Genomic DNA, 22,381 nt, shown 5'->3' on the forward strand with positions numbered 1-22,381 from the left:
GCATTATTCTGACATGTTACACTGGTGTAATGTATATTACTAAAATGTGCAAATTTCCCTGTGGTGTCAGAGCCATGCAGATGAAGTGCTGGTGCTTTGCAGAGGTCCCATTCTCAGTGTGTTCGAGCTTCATGTCTCGGTGCTCTTAGGAAAAGCTCCACTGTGACCTGACCAGAATAAAGCAGCTACTATAATAAAGTGAGTAAGTAAAATTTCTCCATGCATACACCTCCACTCCTCTATGATGTAGACTGACTCAGTGAAAAAGAAAAGAAAAAGAAAGCAAACATTTAAATAAATATGAATTCACAATTCATAATGGAATGAAAAAAATAATAATGTGTATCCATTTGGGATAAAGGATGCACAAAAAGGTTTAGGAACATGCTGTGAAGAAAAGTGCAACAGGACATTCCGTGTGTGATGAGAGATGATTCCCGAGTAAACACACCGGGATCAGAATGGGAATAATAGTGGGATGAGGAGGATCCACGCGGTGCAGCGTCACACCCTCTGAAGGGGATTGCGTGAACGCGGTGACGTCACACGGGCAGGGCAGGCGCGCGTTCACGGAGCCGCTGGCCCGGATCTCAGGGCTGGACAGGAAGCGGAGTCTCGTGAACGCGCATCGGTCCAGCAGCAGCTCCCATCGGTGCGGGAACGGAAACGGGAGCATAAATGTATCTCCGAGCCCAAGGAGCCTTTCAAGTCAATCGGTTGTGAATACGGTAACGGTGTTTAACAGCAGACTCGATCAACACGTTGGGTTTTTTCCTCTAAATCCATTGTGGAGCTGCTGATTCCCGTTCACGAGCGTTTAACCGTCATCCTGGATCCATAACGGTCAGTCGCTCTGTTTGTCTTTGCTGTATTTATTGTTTTGTCTATTTGTTGCTTCTAGAAACGTTTTCCATTCCCGGGAAACGAATTCCCTGCAGATGTAATGTTTGTATTCTGGGGATTTATTCTATTCTAAGTGCATTAGCTTGTTAGCTAGCAGAGAAAGGCGCAGCTTATCACACAGGCTAATGAATCTCACCGAATTAAAGGGAAAACTAACACGAGGAAGGTGTGGAAACGGTGTTGTTCGGATGAAACCGTTTGTATTTTGTATGTCAAAGCGCTGACAGTGTGTGTGTGTGTGTGTGTGTGTGTGTGTGTGTGTGTGTGTGTGTGTGTGTGGTGAGTGCGCGCGCGCGCGCGCAGTGACAGGCGCTCGAGCAGACATACTGTGTACATGCATCTGGATGGAGGCATCAGAGAAAACTGAGTGTACACATATGATCAAAACGCAGAAAACCTGCAATTTCAGATCGTGTGTGTGTGTGTGTGTGTGTGTGTGTGTGTGTGTGTGTGTGTGTATGTGTATGTGTATGTGCGGGTGTGGGTGTGTGTGCAAACCCCACATCTGTGCAGGGTGTGTTTCCACTGCCTCCACCATCGCTTTGCATGAAGCAGCTCATTTTAGTTTGAACATCAATCCGATCTGCGTTATCGAATCGCTCATGTATAAAAAAAAAATAAGAGACCTGTACTATAAGGGGTGTGACAGGCATGATTATTTTAAGCCCATGTTGTTTGCAGCCATAAGGGTTCTGACTGCAGCTGCTTGGTTTGCAGTAAACATCAGGAGGCCCAGGCTCCATTTCCACCAGCATTGTTTCAAGTGGCCTCAGGTTTGCATTGCAGTTGTCTTCTGCCTGCAGTACATTTTCTGTTTTCAGTGAGACCAGCATGACCCTTATCCACTACATTTAACCTAATTATTTTTATACTAATTATGGACTGCACTTCACTACAGCATGTCACTGTTGCAGCACTTGCTAGTTTCTCCTTGGAACAAATCTCTGATGTTAGGTGAGTCGTTTGTAGCTCTTTTGTGTTCACTAAAAAAGATCACACAAATGTTCAATCAAGTCTTCATGTTTTTCTCTTCTTGTTGATTACAAAGCCTGCCAAAAGTGTAACATGGATGATTATGAATTCCTAATTGATAAAAAAAAGATTCAAGGCATTTAGGTAAAAGGAGGAGTATTTATATCACTTTCAGAAAGAGAGATGAAAACTTTCGGTTTGGAATTTTTTACTATTAATATTTATTCACAGACTTTAACCATTGTTGTTGTGTTTGGTCAGTCCTTTGTGTATACAAACTTTTCTGCTCAAGTATATGAAGCAACAACATGCAAAATCTCTCTCTCTCTCTCTCTCTCTCTCTCTCTCTCTCTCTCTCTCTCTCTCTCTCTCTCTCTCTCTCTTTCTCATTTGTTCTATATATATACACACATATGGCATGTGGTTATATTGTAATTTCATCTTACTATTAAGTTATTATAGATATCTGTTAACTTATGAACCTTGTATAACAGCAGAGAATAGCAGGTTTATGATCATCCCCGAGGCTGTTTGAGGTTACCTACAGAGAGGTCATCCAGCTGTCTGTTGTCTGAAAGATGATACACACTGTTGCTTTTATTGAACTCTCTTATTTCTTGTCTTGAACAGTTCAAGACTAAGTTTTTTGTTAAAGGTTGGGTTTTGAGTGTGTAATTATATCCATGTTTGGCTCAGAGTACATAGACACTGTCTGGAATGAATGAAGAAACTTTGTTGTCTTTGTTTGCTGCTTATGGAGGTGTGTAGAGCCAGGTCTACAGAGCCAGCAGTGAACAGACACTTTCAGTGTGAAATGGGTAGGACGATTAGCCTGTATATTTACAACTCTTGTTCAGAAGAATACTGGTCAGTCTGGGGGGAAAAGCATGACACCATGGATAGAGGGCAAATGGTGGGAAGGGGGCTCATAAATACCAGTCACTTGCCAACACTGCGGATTGCATAGTTCAGTGGCAGCTAACAACACTCCCAAAACAAGCTTGATGAATAAATGTTGTCATTGTGAATCAGGGCAAAGCCAGGCTATTTCTTATTGCTATGTCTTATTTCTTGTCAGCTTCTGATCTAGATCTTGTTGTACTTCTGTTTTGTGTAATCACTGGTATTAAGAGGTGGTTTATTTAATCTTTTGATGCCCTGTACTTTATTTTTTTTGAATGTTTGAGTCATGAAGCGCATTTCCCAAAGTGCATAAATAAACATTGTATTGCCTGGTACAGATACTGTCTTCTGTTTTATTTCATTATTCCACAAATCTAATGTTTTACTATTATTCATTTACTAATTTTATGTAATTGGACTGCTTTTATCTGCATATATTTGACCACTAAACTAAAATCTGACTTCTCATTTTAAAAATACATTGCATTTGTAATTATGAAGAAAAAAATGTCCATTTGTTCAAATGTCCAAAATGGGTTTCTCTGCCATGCCCCTTAGCAGTGAGATTTGTTCCACTTAATTTAACAATGAAATTGTAATGTGAACATAAAACTGGGGAAGCTGTATTTAAGACATATTTTCATAAAACAGTGTTTGTAATACAATTCTTTCTCATTTCTATCACATAAAAACTTTCAGGAAGGTTATATAGAGATGTAGTGGAAGATCAGTTCAGTACAACTGCAATGAATTTTATTTGTGTATTGTGTTTAACATTGCCAATGACAAGTTTTTAGAGAAATCCAGATGTAGATTTAGAGCCCTAAGGTTTAGGCCAGAGGCAAAGGTGGTACAGGAAAAACTCCTTGGGATGACATAAGAAGAGACCTTTGAGGGAAAAAAAACAGACTCTTCTGGTGTGACACCAAATAGTGTGATTGTAAATCATTGCACGTTTCAATTTCTTGCCTCTTTTGTATGGCAGACCCCGAATTTAGTAAAAGTCCTTGTGAAACATTTTACATCTCTTACCTTTGCATTTGGAGCAAAAAGGTAGGATGTTTGTGCTACAGATATTTTAGATATTTCAGATATTTTAAATTATAGTTTTAATTGTGTAAAAAGTTCACACAGTAGAAGCGAACTGCCTGAAGCCCCAACAGGTCTCCACATATTGATTTGCATTGGATGACAGGCCTTTCACATGCATCTTTGTCTTAAAGGGATAGTCCAAGTTTTTCTATTTGATATTTATCCAGCGCTTTAATAGTGTAGGTGTGATTAGCTCATAGAATAATTCAAATGTTTCTGTACCACCCAATAACTAAAAACACTTATAATAAAAGTCTAAAGGCTATCAGTTAATGTTTAAGTCAGTAGACATTTTAAATGTTACTATATTTATTTTAGTATCAGGATAAGACCGTCTTGTCTGAATGTCTTACCAAATCTGCTTTAATGTAGTTTATCAGTTACAGTTAGTCCAAAATGCAGCTGCCAGAGTTCTCACTAGGACAAGAAAGTATGACCATATAACCCCAATTTTATCATCTCTACACTGGCTACCTGTTAAGTATAGAATTGACTACAAACTGCTGCTACTTACGTACAAGGCTCTTAATGGTTTAGCTCCCATGTATCTAACTAGTCTTCTAACACGTTACAATCCTTCACGCTCTCTGAGATCACAAAACTCAGGACTTCTGCTAGTTCCCAGAATATCTAAGTCTACTAAAGGTGGTAGAGCGTTTTCTTATTTAGCTCCCAAACTTTGGAATAGTCTTCCTGATAGTGTTCGGGGCGCAGACACACTTTCCCAGTTTAAATGTAGATTAAAAACTCATCTCTTTAGTCAGGCGTACACATAATACATCCCATAATATCATGCACCAGTACATCAGACCAGCACATTTTTATGAACAGCAGATATGTTAATCCCTTTCCACTGCTTCTCTCTTTGTACCTATCCCGAGGCATCCAGACACTGTACCAGCTCCCAACGTCCTCTGTGGGACGAAGCCTTTGGACGTCCACTGAACCGAGGCCGACTCTAAGAATCCTGAGACATCTCCAGTTAGAGTCTGTGGTACTCAGGAGATCAGAAGTCCTTGAACCTCACACCAATACAACATTTAACTGGCTGTATATTACAATCACACCCCCAGTGTCACCCATATGAGGATGGGTTCCCCCTTGAGTCCGGTTCCTCTCAAGGTTTCTTCCTTTACCAATTCAAGGGAGTTTTTCCTTGCCACTGCTGCCTGAGTCATCTCAGACTTGCTCATAGGGGAATAAATACATACACACTGTGAACTATATACATCTAATAATAATCTAGAATTTTTATTCTGTTAATTCTTATTTCTTTTATTATTCGTTAATTCCTTTATCATTAATTATGTTTACCTTCTGCTCTGTGTTTATGTAAAGCTGCTTTGAGACAATGTCTATTGTAAAAAGCGCTATACAAATAAACTTGAATTGAATTGAAAACTTGAATTATCAGATCACCAGCAATGAGGAAATACTGTATAGAAAAAGTAATTCTGATTCATTATGCTTTTTTAGACGTTTTTATAACGCGACATCACACGGTAACTAAAATACTTTGTTTATATTTTTACGTTTATATATGTTTATATTTTTTAAATGTTTATATTTTTACGATGTTAACGCATAAGCACAAATCCTTCTAATTCCATCTAAAAATTCATGAACCATTTCTACAATCATTCATAATTGTATTCAACAACCTGCTATTAGTCCCATCAGCATTTATTGACTGCCATTAGATTTACACTGGTCAACGTTTTATTTATTTTTCTTTAGTATAAGGAAACATACCGAAATTATAGTCTGTATTAGTAACGTATGACAAACATTAAATAGAAGTTAGGGAAAATTCCTTCTGTACATCTTTAAAATGAAGTATCTCATGGTTAATCTAGCTACATATAGCAGATGTGCAGCAGTAAACTGGACTCCACCAGAGTACCGGCTCCAGGACTGGCTTTGTTTGCTGAGATTACATCATGTAATTGTGAAAGAAGGGTGTATTCAGCTGTGGAGATCCCCAGAGCCTTGATTTAGGGGATAGAGAATGCTACTGCAACCTGGAATATAAATTCTTACTCCTCAAAAACCTAAGAGACACACAAAGTGTGAAATGCTCTGTTGTTGTAGTGGAGTGTGTTTGGGCTTATGACTAAGATTTTGTCAGCCATGGCAGCCATCTTTTGATCTTTCACAGAGCATGAATCCCAGCTGGCATTCCGATAAGTGAAACTGGAGGCTGTGATAACCTCCCACCAACTTGGTGTACGAGGGGGAAACAGAGTCTACTGAAGAAAAAACTTATCACAGCATTGGTTCACATATAGGTTGGCACCATAAGCTTTGACTGGACTGTTTACACTGTGCGCAGTATTGTGCAGTATTGTTTGCAGATAACATATGCCATGCAGATTTAGAAAGTCAGTGTATTTCATGTACAGTTGACCGAGACCTCCGACATGTGGTCCAGCTGTAAGCTGCCATCTGCAAGCTTTGTACTGTGATCATGACTGATGCACTTCTCTCAGCATAGACATATGTTTGTACCATCTTTGTAGATCACTGGTGTAAATAATGATTACGGAAGCACTACAATTTCCATCAGGGAATATACTTTGCCTATATATGAAAAGAGTAAAAATGACTAAACATTTGACCAAAAAGCAAGTTGGAATAAAACAATTTATATTAAACAACACTGCAGTTTACTCTAGTAAAGTGGTGTCCCATCTTATCCACAAAGGGCCGGTGTGGGTGCAGGTTTTCATTCCAACCAAGCAGAAGCCACACCTGATTCCACCTACTTAATCGGTTGTTCTTGGCTTTTAGTAGACTCTGGTGTGGCTTCTGCTTGGTTGGAATGAAAACCTGCACCCACACCAGCCTTTTCCGGATAAGATTGGACACCGCTGCTGTTGTGTATATGAAATGTTGACATGTTATTGATGATATCAGACATCGCTACAACATTTGAATGGAGTTAGCAACTTGTATCTATTTTAATCAGCTTGTGCCAAAATTTTTTTCCCCAGTGGCTGTACAGTATATCATTACATTTCAGTGTTGGTTGCCAGATTGAATGCACCATTTCCGATCCAAATATCCAAACCGAGTTCACTGTAACCGTGACCTAGTTGGCAAGCCATTAATTCTGTGTCTCCTCGCCATGCGTGTGTATATTTTCCATAGCTGATCTGTACTGTGCATGAGTTGATCACAAATCCTCATTTTGCTATTCCCTAATTTTACTCCATTTTCTACCAATTATAATTAAATTATTCATTCCCTCCAGAAGTTTACGATTTTGCGTTCACAGAAATGAACACAAAATCAAGTAAACGCCACAATATTTGGAGGAGCTTGCAGGTGTTGAAAATGGCCATGATCACAACACACATTTAGCCAAAGCTTTCTTCATTTTATGTGCATCGAACATAAGTAATTACATATGTGTCATCACTGATAGTAGTTTAAAAGAAGAATCTTGTCTGTGCTTGCAATTTCAACTCAAGTGGTGAAAAAGGCACAAGGTTGCATCAGAAATTCTTGAAAGAATCTGCTGCAAAATAGAGCATTTTTGACCACACCAATCACAAAAAACTCCAGAAAGTCCTGGTGTGACTGAACATTTCTTTTTATGGACATATAAGCACGAAATAAAATGATACAGTATATACAGTATGTAATATATACATTTTCATTGGGATGCTAACCTACAGTTTTAGCATAACTAAATGTCTATCAGAGTGGGTCAAATTACTAGAGCACAGCATGTCTAGGTTTTAGCCTATGGTACTGTAGGAAATAATGTAGTGAAGATATGAATGATTGTCCAGCAGCAGCAGGCTGTTAGGATTGGTTAGTAGTTCTGCTTTTAAACACATACCTTTAACTACATCTTCATGTTCAGTTAGGTGTTAATATTTCAGTTAATCTATTTACAGTATATAGCACTTTTATTTAGACATTTTCAGTGTCCCAAAATTTCACATCACACTCAGTTTTTGGATCAGTATGGCAATGGATTTTCATGTCAGTAAATCGTTAAATATATTAGATCAACTTCAGTTGACACTGGAATTAAAATGGTTTTATTGCTCCTTGTTCTCCACAAAGTTGATTGTCAGTGATGCCCTGGGGCACAGGGTAAGATTTATATGTTATTGCTATTGGCTTCATGGAGAATGGTTTTAGTGAAGTGAAGTCATGGGTGTGCTCAACTTTCTGTTCAGTTGAACCAGGTGTTCAGTTAGTAATTGTGACGAATTTCACAGTGAATCAGCAGTTTGTTTATGAAGTGCCCTGTCTAGCGGGTATTTGCACTGTGACGAGTCTGTGTTGAGTAAGCAATGAAATGTGCTTATGTCCTCTCACCCAGTGATTTGGAGAAACAGTCATGACTGCCAGGTAGTGAATTTGTTTTAGTCAGCAAACTGTGTATGTGTGTCAGAAAAGTGCTGTAGCTTCCTCATTACATTTGACAGTTATTACATGTGGAAAAATTGACTAAAATACTGAGGCTTCATGATAATTCACAGGCATAATTCTTAGTAAATAAGCACTTTAATGAAATAACATGGATCTGTTTTGGGATTAACAAATATTCTAAATCAAGTCTCCTTTTATTATAGCTGTATTTGAAGGTCATTTAAACACTGTGCAGTTTTTCTGCTGAGTAAATTCTACTGTCAGTTTTCAAAATGAGGAGATTTTAAACTCTTAAACAGTCTGTGTTAGAGATCAGGCTCCCAGCAGGCACAAAGAAATGTCTCATGTCCACTCCATCCCCAAAGGCAGTTGTCTCCATCCCATATACACTCAATCTCATGGACAGGCCCAGAGAAGTATAGCTTAAACACAACACTAAGAATGGAGAAAGCATTAAGGCTAATGGGATCTGTCCAGATGTTTTTAGCTTTGGTATCACTTATAGCACAAACACTGTTTGTAACGGGAGTGTTAGTCAGCGTGTTAAGGTTGTTTATATATTGTGAGAGCCGCATTGTAAGAGCTAAATTGATCATGATGATTTTGTTCAGTATTGGAATTTTACGAACACAAAGCTTTCATTCAATCATCTCAGTAACTCTGGATTTATTATGGCTAGGTTCACTGTGGCTCTTGAGTTTATCCCAGAAGCACTGTGCACTGGGCCTCTCTCTCTCTCTCTCTCTCTCTCTCTCTCTCTCTCTCTCTCTCTCTCTCTCTCTCTCTCTATCTATCTATCTATCTATCTATCTCTCTGTCTCTGCCTCTCTGTCTCTGTCTCTCTGTGTCTCTCTCTGTGTCTCTCTCTGTGTCTCTCTCTCTCTCTCTCTCTCTCTCTCTTTCTCTATCTATCTATCTATCTATCTATCTATCTATCTATCTATCTATCTATCTATCTATCTATCTATCTATCTATCTATCTGTCTGTCTCTCTGTCTCTCTGTCTCTGTCTCTCTGTGTGTCTCTCTCTCTCTCTCTCACCCTCTCTCTCTCACTCACACACACTCACACACACAGACACACACACACACATACTCACTCGCACCTGGGTGCAATTTATCTTAGCCCATCCACCTACTGGCATGTAAATAGGAGGTGGGGACCCAGAGGACCTGGTGGAAACCCATGCTGACACAAACAGAGGACATGTACACTGACTCCACACAAACTGTAGCCCATGCTCAGAATTTATTCCATTAAAATTATGCTTTCAAATTTCTCATTAGTTTCCCATTTGCTATGAACTTTTTGAAGTTCGTATCTACACCTTTACTCTCCCTTTACAGTCAGAAAAGATGAATATGGAATTTGGAAACAATCACTCACTCACTCATTTTCTACTGCTTAGCCGAACTTCTCGGTTCACGGGGAGCCTTTGCCTATCTCAGGCGTTATCGGGCATCAAGGCAGGATACACCCTGGACGGGGTGCCAACCCATCGCAGGGCACACACACACACTCTCATTCACTCACGCAATCTCATGTAGACTAATATCAGCATCATCATTTTAACCAGCTGGTTAACAACAGTTTGTATAAAATGCACAACATGTACCCTGCTTCATATTAGAGTCAACCAGATATGAGTACTGGGCTTCACCTCTTATTTGCCTAGTTTGTGTTGCGTATCTTGCTGGATCCTTTTGATTTGCCTCCTTCATTAATTCCCATTAGCCCATTGGTTCCTTGTTATTGATGTTCTTTTCTGAAGTTTTATTATGGTATTATTATGCTGCTTGCTATCTGATATATTTTATACTTTGTAGCTACGAGATATATATGAGGTTGTTAGTGAAGGGGGACTTTAAGAGAAAACGTGCATTCTGTACCACTTTTATCTGGTGTTCAGTTGATGCTGTCATGTAATCTACTTCTCCTTAATCGCTTTACAGCAGGAAGCACACAGGAATGTTGGCTGATTAAGAAACACTGTGCCAACTACCAAGTCCTCACATATCGGCTGTCCAGCCTCAGCACAGCATGTAAGCAAGCAGGGGAAGGACAATTCTTTTTACATCCCTGTTGTGCTGTTACAAATGCCTGGAAGGCAGAGTTCATGTTGTGAGCATGTGTTTCTGCTTGGTGGCTAGATGGCTGAAGTTAGTGATTGAACTGATAACATGAATAAAGCTTTCATCACAGCATCATCACCATTCAAACCTGCAACCTTCCAGAGGCAAGCTTATTTCTTGTCTGAACCCAAATATCAATGATGATATCACTTCACTGGAAATGTTACACTCCTTGTTTTAGGCTAGACAGGAGGTAACTATTTATGTGTGCATACATGTGGATCATACAAATGTCTTTTTTTTTAATTGTTTAGCATAATATGAGCATGGCACAAAGGCCTGAAGTATATAAGGTACAAACAGATTTGTAATAAGAGTAAAAAAAAAGTGAAAGAATGTAAAAGGAAAACACAATTTTTGGACCTTCGCTGAGATGAGGCCAACCAAGTGAGGATCCCGAGGCATCTAGAGATGTACCAGCTCCAGTTGGACTCTGCTTCATGAAGTATTCAGACATACAAAGAGGAGATGCCAACTCCATGTGGTCTTTGAGGACAGACTGTCAGACTGTATATTTATAATCACACACTCCAGTGTCACCCATATGAGGATGAGGTTCCCCTTTGAGTTTGGTTCCTCTCAAGGTTTCTTCCTTTACCATTCAAGGGAGCTTTTCCTTCCCACAGTTGCCTTAGTCACCTCAGGCTTGCTCATTGGGGATAAATACAAACACATTTAAATATATCTAATATTAATCTTGAATTTAATCTTGAATGAATTTTTGTATTATATTAATCTTTATATTAACCTTTTGTTTTATGTTTATGTTCTGTAAAGCTGCTTTGAGACAATGTCAATTGTTAAAAGTTCTATATAAATAAATTTAAAAGTGAATTTATTTCTTACAGCGTGAGCAGTTATATATGAGCTGGAACCTCCTCTGTGGCATTGCCTGAATAATCAGTATGTCTAGTGGTGTTTTTTACTGTTCTGACCTGTTTGTTTTGAGCAAATCCACTCAGAGGCTTATCAAGCAATCTTTCCAGTGCAGATACACACTTAGTAATGTGCCACTTTCCTCCATTTGGGCATTTACTATGTACAGTACAGACCAAAAGTCTGGACACACCTTCTCATTCAAAGAGATTTCTTTACTTTCATGACTATGAAAATTGTAGATTCACACCGAAGGCATCAAAACTATGAATTAACACATGTGGAATTATATACGTACATAACAAAAAAGTGTGAAACAACTGAAAATATGTCATATTCTAGGTTCTTCAAAGAAGCCACCTTTTGATTTAATTACTGCTTTGCACACTCTTGGCATTCTCTTGATGAGCTTCAAGAGGTAGTCACCTGAAATGGTCTTCCAACAGTCTTGAAGGAGTTCCCAGAGATGCTTAGCACTTGTTGGCCCTTTTGCCTTCACTCTGCGGTCCAGCTCACCCCAAACCATCTCGATTGGGTTCAGGTCTGGTGACTGTGGAGGCCGGGTCATCTGGCGCAGCACCCCATCACTCTCCTTCATGGTCAAATAGCCCTTACACAGCCTGGAGGTGTGTTTGGGGTCATTGTCCTGTTGAAAAGGTGGTGTGTTCAAACTTTTGGAAGGTGTGTCCAAACTTTTGGTCTGTACTGTACTTCTTCAAGTTCATATCATACTCTCATTTAAAAGTCAGGAAAGATGAATATGGAATTTGGAAACAATGATATTTTTAATCCCATGTAGACTAATGTCAGCATCATGTTAACACAGGAGAGTGAATCTTGTTTTCTTGAATCTTGTTAGGAATGTGGTAGCCTAGTGGTTAAGGTGTTGGGCTACCAATCGTAAGGTTGTGAGTTTGATTCCTACGTCCACCAAGCTGCCACTGCTGGGCCCCTGAGCAAGGCCCTTAACCCTCAATTGCTCAGTTGTATAAAAATGAGAAAAATTTAAGTCGCTCTGGTTAAGGGCGTCTCCTAAATGCTGTAAATGTGAATGTTTTCATGGCCATCTTTTTATCAATATATAGCACAATATAGATAATAATTGTTTATTAGAAAAATTATCCATGCTAGGTAGAACAGTTAGCGGATCTTGGTGACCAATAATACATGTAAAGCTGAAGAAATACACTACTAACACAAACTGTATCCAGCAGGCTAGTAAACCGCTAGTAAACTAAGTCATTTATATTGGTCCTATTGTCCTGTTCCCACTGACTTATTCACAGCAGCCATAATATATAAATAAATCTGAGTATAAATGTTATTGTCAAGATATACCTAAACTATGCTGTTGTTGCTAAACTATGCTAATTCTTTCCAATGTTTCCAACATCATTATTAAATCTGTGAGAGGATCTTAAAATCATTGATCTTTTTTAATTGGAGTATTTTCATGTTCTCTGTGGTGACAATTTTGAGGCCAAACATCCAAACAATAACAACAGTTTCTAAGCTTGTTTAAGGGTCTAGGTTTTTTCCTAAAGAGTGAAATCCATTTAATGTTAAAGTTAATGTTTGGAAAATCTATGCTCATTCCCCTTTTAGTTTTTCTCCTGCTTGTTTTGCCTTGTCCTGCTTCGCCAGGTTTTCCGACCTGTTCCTCATGTGACAAAATGAGAGTCAGCCTCGGGGAGGAATGAGTGGCTGGAAATCAGGATCACTTACAGTTTACAGCTTTCCGTCCTCATCTCACCTGTCTCCATTTAAAACCAAGTGCTTATTTTACTAGCACAATATCAAAGGCTTAGGGTGCTTTACTGTATGCTGACGGTGCTTTTCCATTAAAGAGAGTAAGGATTGCCAGAGGAGTCATGGAGTTTGCATTTGTTTTTCATACTTTTGAGGATTTTCTCCTTTACTTTGTGTACTGACCAAATAAATAAGCAGTGCTTGTATATCTTGTTTGATATAACCTGTAGGATTAAATTAGTAGGATTTTTTTTTTTACTTATAGAAAGAGAGAGAGACTATGTACAGAGCACATACAGTCCTTTAAGCATTACAGCGTTTCATGCCTCTTCTCTGTTGTGACATGTCTGAAGTTTCTGTCATAACGTTCAGTTGTCCCAGCTGTTTCTTCCTCCGCAATGTTTTAAAGGAACACCACATAGGCCTGGGTCTCCATGTGCTATATTAACCATGATTTAGCTCTCTTTCACCCCGTAGCTTTTTATAAACTTTTGATTAACTATACTGTGTTTAGCCTGCCAACATTTCCTCAAATGACAGAAACTGCTCAGCTGAGTCATCTGAGTTTCTTATTTGAGTAATGTAAATCACTGCTGGCTTTTTTGTTAAAAGAAGTATGTGTCAATTCTTTGCAATGCCAGAAAGGGCCACATTTAATGCTTTTACATTTGTGTTAGCACTGACATATTTACAGGACTCTAGCCTGAATTTAGGCAGCGTTAGTAAGCAACCTGTCTGCCATGCATCTGTTGTATTTTTTCTTTAAGCCCTGTGCCTAAATAACTACATGTCTTTGGTAGTATCACCCCACTGCCATGATTTTTATAATTTTTTTGGTGAACATGCTTATTTTTAGGCTATGGATCAGTCACTAAAAACTGTGCTGTCTTTGCTAGAGAAGATGGTAAGCCCTAAATGTACCCATGTTAATGTCTACCAATGTGAAGGCTACTCTATATTGCATTATTTGATGGCCCTAGGTATGATGACCTAGAGGAAAAAATCCAACATTCAGCTAATGAAAAAAAGGAAGCATTAGCAGTCAATTAAGAAATCTCCAGCTGCTGCATAAACATTTATTCTAGTGCTGAGATTTCAGGGAGTAGTTTTTATTTATTTGATACAGGATCCATTCCTGCTGTTGTGTGAGTACAATTTATAAAAAAAATAGCTACAACTTTAAGCATAAATGTGCTTTAATGGTAATGTCTGTCTAGCTTACGCATTAAACCTAAAAAAAAAATACACATAAAACGTGTACTTTTGGTCATTATTTTACTAATATCCCATGATCTTTTTTTGTCTGACTTTTTTCAAATTTTTGTCATTTGACAAATGACTTTTTTCCTTTTGATAATATAGAATAGTAGTTTTGTTGGGTACAGTAATTCACATTTTCTTTTGGTTACTTGGGAAACATGATTCAGGTTTATCCAGTGTGACAAATCCCAAGTTTGTCCCCACTGAGGCGTCTTGCCTTGGGTCCTGGTGATATAACAGCTAGTCTATCAGTTGTCATGCTTTGTATTTATGGTTGATGGTTAGTGACTTACACACATGAAAAACCACACAAGCTACACAATAAAATATGTTGTGATACAGTACATCCTATGCTATGCTTTGCTTTGCTACTTCTCTTTTCTATTCTATACAATATCATATAAATAATTCATGTGTATACTTTGTTCACAAATTGCAATCATAGAATGTTGAAGCCAGCGGAATGTCAAGCTTCATCTAGAGCCATTTCGGGTGTTAGATTCTGAACAGTGCAAATGCACATGCTCTGTTGAATAACATTCTGATCTCCTCCTTTAGCCCTCTTCTCTAGCTTCACATTTGATGTGTTATAGTGCCACTCACGTCACTGCTGGTGTTTTCCTGCCGTTGCATGCACAACAGTTAATAATCTCCATACACATGTTCTGCAATGGGTTGCTGTGACCCAGTGGTGCCCAGTGTGCACAAACAAATCACCTCCCAAAAGAATAAAACTCACACACATGTTGTGGTGTATGTAAGTGTGAAAACGCTGCTACTGTAATGTTTTGAGCTGGTTGGGGAAATGTGGCTCACTCTCTCTCAGGCTTTGGTGGGAATTTACTGTGAAGGAATGTTTGGGTTGTGTTGCTGGAACTCGTACATGCTTAGTAACTTTTCCTGTCCATCAAACAGAACTGACTTTAAAGTTTGCTCACATTACCTGCTCAGATCTTTATGGAAATAATGGTTATATTTTCAGGAATATTAATAGATTTCTGTCTGCTACTGATTCTCTACTTTTGCTCGGAAGTACAGACTTTCTGCACCGTATGAGTAACTTTCTGCTGCTGTGGATGGTCCAGTGTGGATTTCTTTGAAACTTTGTTTATAGCCAAGTCCGCACTAACTCAACTGAAAAGTGTAGAGATGTACTTAAGAACTGTTGCTGTAATCATATTATTCACAATATTCTCAACATGCTTTCAACCCACTTATTGGTAGACTTGATAGTATTTAGAACACAGAAGAGTAATGATTCTGGTGTGGAAGAGAATGGATTCCCTTTTGGTTCCTCTCAAGGTTCCTTCTTGATGTTTTTCCTCAATGATATATGTTTAGTTTATTAATTTATAAATCACATTTAAAAACAACAGCCGTTGCAGCCAAAGTGCTGTACATCAAGTAAAAACAATGTACAACAGTGGTAGCAGATCTTAAATGAAGAGGGAGATTGTTCCACAACTTTGGAGCTGCCGTAGCAAAAGCCCGATCGCCCTTAGTTTTAAAATGTGCATGAGGTACCGAGAGAAGGAATTGATTGGAGGACCGAAGAGATGCAACCATCCCACATCCATCAGTCCTGTACAAAGAGGTTGCTGGTGTGCAGTGTGGTCATTAGAAAACAGACCGATGAACAGACATGTCATGGTAGAGAACATAATATTGTTCATCATTCTTTTTGGGGCTTATCAGAATTCAGAAGTGTTACCAGTCCTGACATGCTGGTTCAGTGGGTATCTGTTCTTCTCTCAGCACTTGGGTCCTGGGTTAAATCCTAAATTTGAACCAGACCCTAAATAAAATTATGTAGCTACTGAAAGTGAGTGATATAGCATGTTGCCAACCCTTCATTTCACCACTCCTAGTCTAGACAAAGTCCTTCTGAAGTCACTATATATACTATTTACAGATTACATCCCCAGCGAAGTTTGTGCAAATTAAAGCAGATGATCTCTATTTCTTCATGATGAACCCTGTTTATTTTAAGCACAGTCATACACCTTGACAGATTAACCTTGAAAACAACACACAAAAAAAAGAAAAAACTAAATAAAGCCCTGCATGTTTGCTCAGGTTTGGTACAAAGTAGTGAAACTAGGAAAAACAGCTTTATATGTGATATCAAGGCTTGATCCACGGAATAAACTGACCCACAAAAGAGAAATGGGCACAGAGAAGCTTTGTGCTAGACGTTCTGCCTCACTTGATGACCAGAACCATTCCTAAGTGTACATGATCCATTTCTTTACCTCATTCTCTTGTATGCAGCTCACATCTGGTCCCTTACAACACGTCTACACATCCAAACAACTCTCTGGAGCTCTGAGATCTCCAGCTCTGACATGACTATATCATTGGCTAGAAATTTGCTCACTTGAGTACATGCCTCAAACAGATGTTAGGTTCAGCAGTGTATAGGGATTTGGAGACCATGGGAACTGGTCCATTTTATGAGACTAATTCAGAGACAAATTCCCATAAGTGAAATTTGCTACCAGAGATCTCCTTGACTTTTCTAATGGTGTCCAAGAAATGACACTGTACTGAGGGGTTTAAGAAGCTGTTTCCAGAGGTTGAGTCACACCCTCATTTGCCTGTGCCTGTTTTGCATGTTTTCGTTTCCCTCTCATTTGCGCTCTCATGAGTTTATGGCGTCCTAAATACGGCTATAGGTGCAAACTGTGAAGCACAAAAATCTCTGTATTTTTTGCAGAAGTGAGCATCCACGTGAGATCTGTCTCCAGTGGAGACCGTGGTCTAATTCTGCCACTACAGTGTGTGAGAGCCTGTAAGTCCTGCTGACCCAGTAACGGATTCCAGGCTCTAATATCTCCCTGCATCAGGGTTATAAAAACTAATGTAGGATAAGTGGGAGACAACGAAAGGTGACAAAATGCAAGTTGTCTCTGTGCACTCAATTATTTTGATTTTAGGTTAGTCTTTAGCAAGTGCACCGCCCGGTGACATGGTTAGGCCTGCGGTGGTGCAGAGAGACAGTGGACACCACAGCTCCTCCTCTCCATCCCCCCACGACGACGTTCACTGTCCTCAGGCAGGGCATAGCAGCCTCGCCACAAAGGAGCTCGAACTTTGAAATTAGAGCTTCATGGTCTTTTATTGGCATAAATACACTCTCACACACAGCTGCCTGCTACATCTGTGAGAGGGAAGATGCTGAATGAATGTGCGTGTGTGTGTTTGTGTGCGGATCCTTTTGCTTTCATCAGCCCCACACAGTGTGTATTGTGTGAATGAATGTGTGTCTGTTCATGGATTAATCCGTTCCGTGCAGCAGAGACGGTGAGTAAACCTGGACACCATAAAATGGTGCATGGGCTAAACTACAAAATTTGGGTCAGTAGTCTTTTCTGATCAGTGTCTCTTCGTGTGATTCTGCGTGACGGATCTACTGTGCAGCACAGCTTTGTCCTCCAGTAAAGTAGACTACTGATCTGCAGCTATTACTGATTTTTGCAAATTGCATCTTATTGTTGGGTAAAAACTTACTTAAACTTGTACTTATCATTTACAAATTTATAGATATTGTTAGAAATCAGGACACAATATACATTCTGATATATCACATGTCATCAGTCATTGTACTTTTATTTCAAAATATATTTTTGTACATTTTTGTACATTTTGGAAAATGTTTATATCTTTTCAGTTTTGAACAATTTACTGAAAGTTAAACAAATGATTTCACGGTCTGGTCAAACCTTCTCAATGTGTTTTTTCTTTTCTTTTCTTTTTTTTTAAGGAATATTTGCTAATGTTTAAGAATAAAAACATAACAAATATTATATTATAATGATTACCTCCCTGTGGAATCTTTGCACACATCTTCTTAACCACTGTCACTTTCCTAACAGATCCCAGACAGACTGAACATGTTAGCTGCTTACCTTCTAAATTAAATCTATTTCTTGTAGGGAAATAAAATAACTTTTAATACAAACTATTTTCATTTCAAACTATTTTTATTAAGATTTGACCTCAATTGTGCATCATACAAATGTTCTTAAGGATCCTGGCTATTTTTGTCATATTGCTCATCATTACTGTAATGCAAATAGATGGCTGGATGGACAGACAGACAGACAGACAGACAGACAGACAGACAGACAGACAGATAGACAGACAGACAGACAGACAGACAGACAGATTCATCATTGTTGCTGATCTGTCCAACCACTGTGGTGTCATCTGCATTTTTGATAAAGATGTGGGATTTAAGCAGAGGAACACAGTCATGGGTGAACGGGAGTAGAGCATTGGGCTCAGCATGCAGCCTTGTGGGACACTGGTGTTCATAATGAGGGTTGAGGACATGTGATTACACAACCTTACAAACTGAGGTCTATTAATCAACTGTAGAGGAGTCAACATTTGTGGTGTGATGTTAGACGCCTTGGTCTTAGCTAGCAAAGAAGTGGTTGAGCTCGTCTGGGAGGAAGGCATTACTGGTTGGAAGAGACAGTTTTGTGGTCAGTGGATAGTCCGGATGTCTTTCAACATCCGTATGGGGTCTGAATTAGTGTGGAAGTGCTACTCAGTGTGAAGTTTATGTGTATAATTTGCTTTAATAGTGCACTGATAGTTTCACACATTTGATGAGTGGTGTGTATTTGGTCAACATGAACAAAGAGAGGTGATCAGACTGACCCAATTGGGGAGGAGAATGGCCTTGTACACCTCGGCAATGTTTGTATACTGTATACATGGTCCAGTGTGTTGTCCTTTCTGGTAGAGCAAGAGACATTCTGATGAAATTTCTGGAGTACAGTTTTTAAGTTGAAGTGGTTGAAGTCCCCAGCAACAATAAAAGCTCCACTGTGGTGTGCATACGGTTACTTGCTGAATGCTGCATTCAGTTCTTCCAGAGCTGACTTAGCATTAGCATCCAGAGAGATGCACACTGCAGTAACAACAATGGCTGAGAATTCTCTTGATTAAATGTAGACCCTTTTATTTATTTATCAGATAATCTAGATTAGCCGGGCAAATACTTTCAAATATTGTCGAGCCAGTGCACCATGATTTGTTAACATAAATGCACAGACCTCCACCACCACTGCTGTTCTACTGTATCTGCCCATAAAACACTGTGGCTCCCTAGCTCAATGGCGCTGCTGGGAATGTTGTTGATAATCCATTATTCCATAAAAATCATGACGTTACATTCCTTGATCTGTTTTTTTGTTGTAAACTGCAGTCTCAGTTTGTCTGTTTTGTTTGCCAGATGAGCAAGAAACACACGTTTGGGAGCAATGGTTGATAAGGGTTTAGGGTTTATATAGTGATAGATATATATCAGTAGTTCAATAAACCACTATGCTACAGCTATGTATAACATTACAATGAAAATGTAACAATGATGTAGAACAAACTATTACACACACTTACAGATAGATAGACATCTGTTCATGAAATCTCTTTCTTTCTCTGTTTGTTTTTTTCTTGCAAGCACATTCTCTCACTTCCTGTCTCTTCCTTGCTTCCCTTCTTCTAATTCATTTACATCTGGAATCAGGATGTGTGTATCAGATTTCCTGTGTGGTTCAGGGGACAGAGGCCTGTTGGAGAGCAGGTTTTATTCCAGTGTTATCCACTCAGCTATATCCCATGTCACTGCTGTATAGAGCGACATGATGGGATCAGGGACATCAGTATTTATGTTTCCTGATGCAGCCAAGTACTGCTGGCTATTTTGTCAAACAGAGGTCTTGATGGTTTAATAGGTCAGGATCTAAGATTCAGATACTCGAATAATAGTGAACGATATACAGTTTTGGAAAACAAGACATATACAAAGACATTAGTATATTACAGCAATTCTCAATCCTGATTTATCAGAAGGTTTGGATTAGTTTTCTATTCCAACAAGTCTTACAGAAGTTCCAGATACTGTCCGAAGTCAGATCTCACGGATATATACTACTCTTTCTCCTCCTTCTATGCACTCCTTCTAATACATTATAGTTTGTGTAGTGACTTGTATGGTGGACATATGGATTTAACATGTGTAAATGTTTATTAACAGGGAATAACTCGTGTCATGGACAGTCGACAACATTAAATAACGATGGTAATTAGAAACTGATAAAATGTACAATACTTCATTCTATTATAAATAATAAAAATGTTCACGGGTAATTGCTCAGAATAAAAAAAAATTCGTATGTTTATATCTTACTAAACACACTATAAGGACTCAAGTTATATGGAAGTCAGTGATCGAAATGTGCCATCTAAAAAATCAGAATTTGAACCATTACAGCCTCGTTTCTGTTTTCTCTCCAAAGCCGTGCCTCCTGAATCAGGATTTACAATATACAGTCTAGCACTGGAATAGGGCACTATCAATAACTGACTAGCTGAGTGGTGGTTAGTGGTCTTTCACCATTTTTAGGACTTGTGGCACACTGGCACACTTTTTTCTCTGCTAAAGTTTCTGTTTAGTAGTTTTCTATGCAGAAAATATTTATGCCAGTAATTACATTTTCATACTGTCTTTCTGTAGGAACATGTTTTTTTTTGTTACAGACTGTTTAAATCTGATTTTGGATTTTAAGTAATTCCTGGAACCTGAGACAGTCAGATTTAAATGTGCTCCATAGAAATTTAAAATGAGCTAGGTTTACGTATACTCATAGAATGAAAAGGGGAAAAAGTCAGTTTTAAAACCTTTACAATGTTTACATCCAACTGTATTATTACAAATAAATGAGAAAAATCCATTTCCCATATTATGGCTCAGTGTGGTTTACACAGGTACGTAATCCCTACATGAAGTAAAGTGATGTAAATATTCTTGCACTGTTTTTGCTTTTGTGGTTAAACACCAGAGTATTTTGTGGTTAGTGGACTGTGAAGATGACATGTAAAGGAAATACATACAATACTTGCATATTTCATGTTCAGATTTTATCTTTCTTTCTGGGTTTACCTCTTGACATTTTCATCTAGATGGCAGCCTGGTTATGCATTATGACATGTGGGCATTTGGATTATGGCATGCACATGCTCGTAAGGGAAATCATTTGAGACATTTGCCTCTTGTCTAAATGACTTGCACATTTGTAAAGTGACAGCTGCTTGGCCGAGGTGGAGCGGAAGAGAATGTGATAAGAATACGTACAACACACACACACACACACTTTTCCAGCAGCCCATACTTTAAATAAAGGGATATCCAGCTTTCAGTACTGGAAGGCTAGAGTCCAGGAGAGACATTTTTATGCAGCATGGCTGACCGTCTACACATTCTTCTGATGTAGTTAGTCCTTATTGAGCTTTCATTGCCACTAGTTTCCAGTTCTCAAGCAGTTTAGCCAGTGTACTGTAGAGTAGAGGATTTACAGCTGCTGGATTTATGTACACTCAGCAGAAAATAAGGAAAATAAGGACTGAGTGGATTTCTAAACACATAAGTGAATTATTGTGCATGGCTTTAAATAATGGTCCTTTAATTATTTTTTTGGCAGGGTGATTGAAGGATTATTTTCATTTCCGAAGCCTCTGTGAACTTGGATCAAGCACAACTCAACCAAAGGTAAGCCCTCCTCAGCAGTGGCATTAACAGGTAAAGACTTTAAGAGCTTTTTATGGAATTGTTAATTTTTTATTACCATTTGGTTGCTTCACAGATGAAGGAAGGATAGTAGGCATGTTTGAGTTAGATACAGACGTTATAACGTTCTCACATGCCGGCGGTTATTCTGAGACATAAACAACCTGTTATTTTGTAGACGAGTTGTGAATATTCCATACCGAATAATGACCGTTTTGAAAAAATCATGATGTGTCGGCCGAGTAGACCATTTAGAATCAACCTCAAGTGGGTGAGTTGAACAAAATCTTAAATAATATTGGCTGAAGTCAGAGGATTTGGCAGAATGCTTGCTACTGGGTTTTGCTTAGGTGGATGATTCCATGTAAAAGTGAAACCATGTGGGGGTCGTACAGGAGAATTCTCCTTTGGGAGTCTCTGATGTTGCTGAATTACAGCCCTGTGCGTCTGCTGGCCTGTTATCACTGTGCTGTGGCTGCAGCTCCCCACAGACTTCACCACGCACGTGTTATTAACCCCCTCCTGGTCT

At 38.8% G+C, this 22,381-nt stretch overlaps 1 protein-coding gene across 3 annotated transcripts in view; it reads left to right on the forward strand.

Moving 5' to 3' along the window:
- The first annotated feature begins 566 nt into the window (after positions 1 to 566).
- The window catches only part of raph1a (Ras association (RalGDS/AF-6) and pleckstrin homology domains 1a), a 62,961-nt gene continuing 41,146 nt past the window's right edge, over positions 567 to 22,381 (forward strand). The window contains exons 1-2 of one of the 3 annotated variants that reach the window (XM_027164252.2): positions 567 to 843; positions 21,767 to 21,834. The gene's annotated coding sequence lies outside the window, so the exon portion shown is untranslated. The remainder of the gene's footprint in view (positions 844 to 21,766; positions 21,835 to 22,381) is intronic. The other 2 variants (XM_027164254.2, XM_027164253.2) reach the window with 2 other exon arrangements.

The sequence above is a fragment of the Tachysurus fulvidraco genome, chromosome 6 (assembly GCF_022655615.1).
Source record: "Tachysurus fulvidraco isolate hzauxx_2018 chromosome 6, HZAU_PFXX_2.0, whole genome shotgun sequence".
Taxonomy (NCBI): Eukaryota; Metazoa; Chordata; class Actinopteri; order Siluriformes; family Bagridae; genus Tachysurus; species Tachysurus fulvidraco.